This window comes from Malus sylvestris, chromosome 2, assembly GCF_916048215.2.
Source record: "Malus sylvestris chromosome 2, drMalSylv7.2, whole genome shotgun sequence".
Taxonomy (NCBI): domain Eukaryota; kingdom Viridiplantae; phylum Streptophyta; class Magnoliopsida; order Rosales; family Rosaceae; genus Malus; species Malus sylvestris.
In genome coordinates this window covers 9,111,401-9,121,383 of record NC_062261.1, presented here as the reverse complement: position 1 = coordinate 9,121,383, position 9,983 = coordinate 9,111,401, and the positions used below count along the sequence as shown (strand labels likewise).

The following is a 9,983-nucleotide window of genomic DNA, read 5'->3' as shown; positions in this document are numbered from 1 at the left end:
GACTTCTCCTACGCCTATTTAGCTAGAATGGGAATTGCTCTTTTGTTGTGTATTAGATCGATGATGCTACGTTCGCATATTTTAGTTCTCTTCGTTACTGAGACATAAAAAATCACGAATTAAATTGATTAGAGTTGTAGTTCATCGCATACTCATTCCTTCTCTTGATTATTTCTTACATTCTTAAATCATGAATTTCCCACTTCGAAGTTAGCATGGGAAAAAAAAAAAAAAACTGATTTTCTTTCTTGTAATAATGAAAAAGGAGGTGTTTTATCTTCAATTTGATCGCAACTTGTATTTTTTTACAAACAGTATCGTTAATAAGTTAATTTGTTAGTTGTTAAAGGGAAGAAAGATCAGTAGAATTGAACACACACCAACACTAAGCTACATAATGATTACTTTCCGCAACTGCGAGTGTCATCTGCGCGGATCACCAACTGTTGTCATTGGGCCTAGGCCTTATATTACCGTACTTTCAGCTAATATCATAAGTCGGTACATGAGGCCGATTTCGTGCTTTGACAAAGTCGGCAAACCCCAAGATTTCCCCTATAAATACCCCCTCTCGCCGCACGATTCCTCATTTTGCCTCGGAGGTTGGCGCAGAAATCGAAGCTCAAAAATTCAAAATCGAAAATTCGAACCAGAAAATTGCAGATGCTGATCGAAGAACAAACCAAAAAATAACAAAATCTGAACAAAAATTTGAAAAATCACATACCCTGGGGTTTCGTTTTGCGTGAGCAGATTGATTGATTACAGTATGGACCAGGGATTCCCGTACTCGCCGGCGGAGACGGCCAAAGTCCGCCGCGTACGGTTCGGGATACTGAGTCCTGATGAAATCGTAATTTCCGATTCCTCATTGCTCTTCTTCGAATTTAATTTTGTTGAGATTCGAAGCTTGTTCTGTAATTGTTTGCTTGCCGAGAAAGTTAGCCTGTGATTCTGCCATGTGGTGCGAGTTTTCGATTTCGAAAGCTCGTTACTGAGTAGCGATTGGATGGAGTGTTAGGGTTTTGGTTTTGAGTTTTGTTTGGATTAAAACTTGATTTTTGGCCCAAGGATGGAGTCGGCCCAAAAGGAGGCCTGGACGAACATAGAAGATCAAAGCCCAGCCAAAACTTGGGAAGGCAGGAAATGCCCTTTTCTGACTTGATACAATTTACAAAGGCCACTTGCCTACCTACCCAAGGACCAAGTGGTGTAGACTGATCAGACTGCACAGCCCATAAAGTACTTTATGGTGGCATTGCATGTAATAAAGCTGACGAGTCATCACCCTCAGACCGCATTCGGGCAAAGTTGTTGCTACAGGAAGCCGAGTCAAGTCGTCTATAAAAGGAAGAAGAGAAGACAGGAGCAACGACACTCAATCAAACAAACAACTGCAAGCCAAAACTCTGCTCAAAGCCAGATTTGCCTTCCAAACGAAGCTGTAGTCAGCCAAGCCTTCATTCCATTCGGGACCAGCCTTTATCCCCCGCGGGATACTCTTTTCTCCTAAACTTTGTAATAGCTCTGCTACCCTGCTCTAACTTGTTGTAGTATCGATTCACCCTTTTGTATTCTCCTTCCCCTCTCCACCTCTAAGCTTTCAGACCTATGACAGAACCACAAAGATAGGGACCTGCAAGACGATCAGCCTTAATTGATAAGGTTTAATCTTGCCCGACCTGCTTTGTTCTGTCTTTGTCTTCTCTTTCTTTAAAGTCTAGCAATATGTTGTATATTTTTAGTTATATGCAAGTCTGTTTCTAGCAAAATCACTATGACAAAGCTTTCTCAGTACTTGGATCTGATTTAAATATATCTTAAATGCTTAAATCAGATCAAAGTCCTAAGCCCGCAGGCATGTAAATCTGATTAGTTTGAAAGTCCTTGGCCTCAAGGCATAAAAAAGAACTTTATGTGGACTTAACCCATCCACGACAATCCTTGATAAACGAGAAGTCCGAAGTTACTTGGGGCGCAAGTAATCGACCTACCTTCTAGTTTTCTTTCTATTATATCATGATTATCATAGAACGCTTAAGTATGGGATGGACTCTAATGGAAAGCCTCAAGGCCTACACCTAAGGCCTCACAAAGGCATCCATTTGGGTTCGTTCTATTCCTTGGATTCGGGTAATCGGAAATATAATAGTTAGAAGACTCCTACAATCACAAGAATAAATATGATGCACTGGTTTAGTTATTGATAGGAAGCCTCAAGGCCTACATTTAAGGCCCCACAAAGGCACCTGTTGTAACTAACACGGTTTCTTGGATACATATATATATATATATATATATATATATATATATATATATACAATGAAAGAACGACAACCATTTTACATCTGCCATGCTAAAGATGGCAGTGGCACGCCTGAGCACCTGAATGTTAACCTTGATTGTGAGCCTCAAGGCCTATACCTAAGGCCCCACAAAGGCACCTCTCAAAGTTAACGCTGTCCTTCTCTTTCAGCCTTACCCGAAGAGCCTTACCCGAAGAGTCTTGCCCGACGAGACTTGCCCGACAACGCCCAGAAACGAAGCAGAAGCCCGACAGCAGCCCTCAACCGGCGCCAACCTCCAGGGAAGCTGTGTGCTCGTCGGCCAGGAAACATCCCCAGCGGAAATTCCTGCCACGAACAAGTTTTGTTTTTTGGTGCATTGGTTGCAGAGACAAATGTCTGTGGCTAAGATTCAGCACGGTGAGACAACGGTGGAGGGAAAACCGAAGACGGGTGGTCTGAGTGATCCCCGGCTTGGTACAATTGACCGGAAGATCAAATGCGAGACTTGTGCTTCCAACATGGCTGACTGCCCTGGCCATTTCGGGCACCTTGAGCTTGCCAAACCAATGTACCACATCGGGTTCATGAAGACCGTGTTGTCTGTGATCCGTTGCGTCTGCTTCAATTGCTCGAAAATTCTAGCCGACGAGGTGCTTTCGAGCTTTAAGTTTTCCCTGCAATGTAGTTTTCTGCGTTGTTTGATTAATGTTGACGAAGATTTGGTTTATAAGCTCGTTAGTCGTTTAAAAAAGATTGAAATGTTTCGAATGTTCGCTTCCTTTTATTTGCCGCAGGAAGACCAGAAGTGTAAGCAAGCTTTGAGAATCAAATGCCCGAAAGATAGGCTAAAACAGATTGTGGATGCGTGCAGAACCAAAACTAAATGTGAAGGCGGTGACGACATTGATGTCCAAGGCCTAGAGTCTGAAGAGCCTGTCAAGAAAAGTCATGGCGGCTGCGGTGCTAAGCAGCCCAAGTTCTCTCTAGACGGTATCAAAATGATAGCGGAGTACAAAGCCCAGAGGAAGAAAAAAGATGACCAGGAACAGCTTCCTGAACCGGTGGAAAGGAAACAGACTCTTACGGCTGAAAGGGTTGTGTGCTTAAACTTAGACAGTTTCGTTTTATCAGACCAACATTTTGCACGTTGCTAAGGCATTGTTGAATTGGTTTTAGGTTCTGAATGTTTTAAAGAGGATAAGTGATGAAGAACTCCAACTATTGGGATTCAATCCCGATGACTCTCGGCCAGATTGGATGATCTTACAAGTTCTACCTATTCCTCCACTAGCTGTGAGACCTTCCGTGATGATGGACACTTCATCCAAGAGTGAGGTACGGGTCTTTTGTCTCTCTTTAGCTGATAGCTTTAGTGTCCAAGGAGAAAATCTAGTATTCGTTGTTGGTGGCGATAAGTTGTAACTGACGTCATATATTTTCTGATCCAGGATGATTTAACTTATCAACTGGGAACGATCATTCGTCATAATGACAATCTGAGGAGACAGGAACGAATTGGATCACCGGCTCGTATAATTTCAGAGTTTGCACAAATGTTGCAGTTCCACATTACGACATATTTTGACAATGAGTTGCCTGGTCTACCACGGGTATGCATACATGGAAACATGTATCAACATAGAAGCTATATGCTTTTATGTTGTCTGTATGCGTACTCTGAAACTTTTCTTGGCTGAAACAGGCTACTCAGAGATCAGGGAGGCCTATTAAATCGGTATGTAGTAGGCTGAAGGCCAAAGGAGGCCGTGTAAGAGGCAACTTAATGGGGAAACGTGTTGATTTTTCAGCACGAACGGTGATCACTCCGGATCCAAACATAAACATCGATGAATTAGGGGTGCCGTGGAGTATTGCTTTGAATCTCACATACCCGGAGACTGTGACTCCGTATAATATTGAAAGGTAGACTACTTTGTGCCTTTCAACTTTTCTTCTTCTTTTCTAGTTCATTCAATCTTTTGTTGATGGAATTTTGTTGAATCAAAAACAGGTTGAAGGAGCTTGTTGAGTATGGCCCTCATCCTCCGCCCGGTAAAACTGGTGCGAAGTATATAATAAGAGATGACGGGCAAAGGCTTGATCTTCGTTATTTGAAGAAAAGCAGTGATCATCATTTGGAGCTTGGATATAAGGCATTGCTCTTTCATTCTAATAAGTTTTGATTTGGGTCGTCTCTGTTTGAGTAGCACTTTTTAGCTTCTACTATTGTGCCTTCAGGTGGAGCGCCATCTGAACGATGGAGACTTTGTGCTCTTCAATCGTCAACCTAGTCTGCATAAAATGTCTCTTATGGGGCACAAAGTCAAGATCATGCCGTACTCAACATTTCGCTTGAATCTGTCTGTGACCTTGCCATATAATGCTGACTTTGATGGGGATGAAATGAACATGCACGTACCCCAGTCCTTTGAAACCAGGGCTGAAGTATCGGAGCTCATGATGGTACCAAAATGCATCGTCTCACCTCAGTCAAATCGACCTGTTATGGGAATCGTCCAGGACACGCTTTTAGGTTGTCGTAAGATAACAAAGAGGGATACCTTCATAGAGAAGGTGACTCTGATACGACCATTATTTTCCCCATGTGAATATCGTGTTTTCTTGTTAGCGACATAGGTGTCTTATCCTTGCTGATTTTTTTCAGGATGTCTTCATGAATATTCTGATGTGGTGTGAGGATTTTGATGGAAAAGTTCCTGCTCCAGCAATTTTGAAGCCCCGGCCATTATGGACGGGGAAGCAAGTATTCAATCTTATAATTCCGAAACAGATAAATATGCAAAGAACATCTTCATGGCACTCAGAAGCAGAGAGTGGGAACATAACCCCAGGAGACACTTTAGTTAGAATTGAAAAAGGTGAACTGCTTTCGGGAACGCTGTGCAAGAAGACTCTTGGGACTTCTACAGGAAGTCTTATCCATGTTATATGGTATGCTGTTTGCTCTACAGTTTAACTATTCAGTTCTGAAATGTTAGAATTTCCCAGTTTGCTCTTTAATTTATCGTGCTGGATCTAAGTTGAAGCATCTGAACAGAAAGTTTTATGGATTGAAACTTTTTGTTGTGCAGGGAAGAGGTTGGTCCAGATGCAGCGAGCAAGTTCCTCGGTCATACCCAATGGCTTGTGAATTACTGGCTGCTGCAGAATGCTTTTAGCATGGGAATTGGAGATACAATTGCTGATGCTGCAACAATGGAGAAAATCAATGAAACAATATCAAAGGCAAAAAATGAAGTGAAAGATCTTATAATTAAAGCCCAATCCAAGCAACTCGAGGCTGAACCTGGACGAACTATGATGGAATCCTTTGAAAACAAAGTCAACCAGGTGTGCTACATGAATTTTTGCCTGCAATTTATTATGGTGGTTTGGCTGCAGACTGCCTACTGTTGAGTAATAATATGTTTGATTTTTCCAGGTATTGAATAGGGCTCATGATGACGCTGGAAGTAGTGCTCAAAAGAGTTTGTCCGAAAGCAACAATCTTAAGGCCATGGTTACGGCAGGGTCCAAGGGGAGTTTTATCAACATATCACAGATGACTGCTTGTGTGGGACAGCAGAAACGTTGAGGGTAAACGAATCCCATATGGGTTCAGGGACCGGACATTGCCCCACTTTGCCAAAGATGACTATGGACCGGAAAGTCGTGGATTTGTGGAGAACTCATACTTGCGAGGACTAACTCCACAGGGGTTCTTTTTTCATGCTATGGATGGTAGAGAAGGTCTTATTGATACTGCAGGTAAGACATCTGAGACTGGGTACATCCAAAGGAGACTGGTGAAGGCTATGGAGGATATTATGGTGAAACATGATGGCACAGTACGTAATTCTTTGGATGATGTCATTCAGTTTCTCTACGGGGAAGATGGAATGGATGCTGTTTGGATAGAATCACAGAAGCTGGATTCTTTAAGAATGAAAAAATCAGAGTTTGATCAGACTTTTAAGTATGAGGTGGACGAAAATTGGGATCCAGACTACATTTTGCATCAACATGCTGATGATCTCAAATATAATATAGAGTTTCGCAATGTGTTCGAAGCAGAATTTGAGAAACTTGAAAGAGACAGATTACTTCTTGGAACAGAGATTGCAGTCACCGGTGATAATTCTTGGCCATTACCTGTTAACTTGAAGAGGCTTATTTGGAATGCACAAAAAACTTTTAAGATAGACTTCCGGAAGACTTCTGATATGCACCCGATGCAAATTGTGGATGCTATTGATAAGCTGACGGAGAGACTGAAAGTTGTTCCTGGTGATGACTTGTTGAATGTCGAAGCTCAAAAGAATGCTACATTGTTTTTCAACATTCTACTTCGCAGCACTTTCGCAAGCAAACGGGTGTTGGATGAGTACAGGCTTACTCAAGAAGCATTTGATTGGATTAATAGGGAGATAGAGTCACACTTCCGGCAATCAATCGTAGCACCTGGAGAAATGATTGGTATTGTTGCTGCACAATCTATTGGAGAGCCTGCTACTCAGATGACTCTCAATACTTTCCATTATGCTGGTGTGAGTGCAAAGAATGTTACCCTAGGTGTTCCCAGGTTGAAGGAAATTATGAACGTCGCTAAGAAAATCAAAACGCCTTCTCTGTCTGTCTACTTAAAGCCGGAAGCTAGTAAAACCAAGGAGAGGGCTAAAAATGTCCAGTGTGATTTGGAATACACCACTCTCCGAAGTGTTATTCATGCCACAGAAGTATGGTACGATCCAGACCCCATGTGCACAATAATTGAAGAGGATGTTGAACTTGTGAATACCAACTGGGAAATGCCAGATGAAGAGGTTAATTCAGATAGAATATCTCCTTGGTTGCTTCGCATTGAGTTGAATCGCGAAATGATGGTGGATAAGAGGTTCAGCATGGCCGACATTGCTGAGAAGATTAACAATGAATTTGGCGATGATTTAAATTGTATCTTCATTGATGACAATGCTGAAAAGTTGATCCTTAGAGTGCACATAATGAATGCTGAAGCTCCACAAGCGGAATCAGGCGACGATTCTGAAGATGAGATTTTCTTGAAGAAGATTGAGAGCAACATGTTGACAGAGATGGCTATTCGTGGTATCCCGGAGATTAAAAAAGTGTTCGTTAAGCACGGTAAAGTTAACAAGTTCGATCAGAACGAAGGATTTAAAGCAGAGCAAGAGTGGATGCTGGATACAGAAGGCGTTAATCTTCTTGCCGTCATGGGCCATGAAGAGGTTGATGCCAGGCGCACTACTAGTAATCACTTGCCCGAAATTCTTGAGGTTCTTGGAATCGAGGCAGCTCGTCGGTCACTGCTGGATGAGTTGCGTGTTGTCATATCTTTTGATGGGTCTTATGTGAACTATCGGCATCTGGCGATCCTCTCTGATCTCATGACATATCGTGGACACTTAATGTCAATCACCCGCCATGGCTTCAACCGCAATGTCACTGGTCCCCTGATGCGCTGCTCATTTGAACAGACGGTTGATATTCTACTCGATGCGGCCATGTTTGGGGAAACAGATTATTTGAGAGGGGTCACGGAAAATATAATGCTAGGTCAGCTTGCACCGATCGGAACAGGAGACTGCTTTGTTTCTCAATGAGCTCGAGCTGCCTAGTTGTATGGAGGGTCTTGAGTTTGACGCGACACCATTTTGTTGTCCAGCGTTGGAAACTCCATATCATGACGATATGATGTCTCCGCTGTTCAGCCCAAATTATGCTGCCCATCACCCTCCGTCATCAGTCTGGCTTCCCCAGCCTACAGTCTGGTTTCTCCGGCCTACAGTCTGGTTTATCCGGTCCACAGTCCAACTGATCAGGAAGATTCTCCCACCAGTCCGGTGTACAATCGGACTACATCCACTCGCAACCTAACCTCGCCCGCTCACAGCCTGGCTTCCCTCGCTTATAGCCCGAATTTCTCCTACAGCCCCATATCGCCATCCTACAGCCCCATCTCAACCGCCTACAGCCCGACGTCCCCCTCCTACAGCTAGCCTCTCATCTCCACCTAACAGCCCTACACCACCCGCCTACAGCCCGACAACCCCCTTCTACAGCCCCACATCCCCATCCTAGTATCCTACAACCTTACCTCACCACCCTACAGCCCAACTTCCCCGGGCTACTCTTCAACCTACAGTCCTCCATCTCCAAATTAAACTTGAGCCGTCTTTTCGTACATTGCTTGCGGCACAAGTGTTGGTGATGGCGTGCTTGACCGACCAATGCTGAAAGAGCAGGGCGTAGAGAAAGTAATATATGATAACGAGCTTGGTTTTGAACTTGGAACAAGTTTGTAATTTTCGAAAATTTTGACTTAATGCTGAAAAACAACAATTAAAAATCACATCCAACTTAGAAATTTTTACTTGTGACAAGAACACGAATCATACATCACGTGTTTTTATGCAAGTGGTGGAAATTTTTAATTTTTAAGTTATTAACCTTTTAATACACATAACCCATCATTTCTATAGACGATCGCATTGAAAAATCTCTCATTTGGAGATTGTCCTGGTTGCCATGTGGAGGGGGCAATGCAAATCCAAGTTTTTTTAATTTTTGCCGGCAAAAAACCTTTTTCCGTTCCATTCACAATCTGTTATTGTGAAAAAGGTCAACAACATTCTCATTCCCTTTCCGGCTTCCCCAAAAGCCCCTAAAGACATTTTTGCGTATATAAATATATAGGAAGCTTTTAAGGGAATGAATTTTTTTTTTAAATTTATAAGAGCAATTCCACCCCTAAAAATTTTGCGCCAGCACCCAGCGCATTTATCCACTCAAATGAACAGTAATAGACCACAGTGAACAGTAATAGACCAAAACATCTCCACCCCTAACAAAAAATAGCCTAGTCAATTTTATTAAAATATTATTAATTTTTACTATAAAATAATAATTTGGTTTTTTAATTTCTGACTTTTCTCTCCGACTCCTTTTTCTCTGACTCCTGTCGTCTTCTTCTCCTTCTTCTTCTTCCCACTTGCCAGAAATCAATGGCAGCAACAACACCATTTGCCCCAACACTCAACTGAGAGAGGGAGAGAGGGAGAGAGGCATAGGCGCATTAGCATTTCCCCTTTTGATTTTATTTTGCTGGTGAAAAATGGATCCATGCCCATTTGTGCGGGTCACAGTGGGCAATCTCGCTCTCAAGATCCCCGTCGCCTCCAAGCCCGCTCGCTCCATCGTTCACCCTTCCTTCTCCCCATGCTTCTGCAAGATCAAGCTCAACAACCTCAACCTCCCCCCTCGCCTCCAAGCCCGCTCGCTCCATCGGGATGGGTTCCAAGGATCGGGATGGGGTTCTAGGCGTCAAATGGGGTTCCAGATGAGAGAGATGTGGCCATGACGTTAGCATGGCGTCAGATGAGCCGTCTCCTTCCTCTGTCGATTTTAGGCCGGCCTATGGACTGGCTTGGGCTGGGTGCCAGTCTATTCCACGGGCTGGAGTGGATTGACAGGGTCCTAGCCTGGTTTTTTGACTGGGTGCTGGGCTATTCCACCTCCGATGGAACTGCTCTAAAAGGGGGAGATTAGTTGTGGGGTTCACACCACATTTAAGTTTAATATGATCTAAACTGTCTATTTTTCAAGTTGCTTCCCATAGATTATCCTTGCAAAATATTAGCCAAATCGGAAATATTTAAGACATCTAATTGGGTTTAA

At 43.1% G+C, this 9,983-nt stretch overlaps 1 pseudogene; it reads left to right on the top strand.

The window, feature by feature from the left end:
- Positions 1-634: 634 nt before the first annotated feature.
- Positions 635-8,658, top strand: LOC126587152 (DNA-directed RNA polymerase II subunit RPB1-like; annotated as a pseudogene).
- The last annotated feature ends 1,325 nt before the right edge of the window (positions 8,659-9,983 follow it).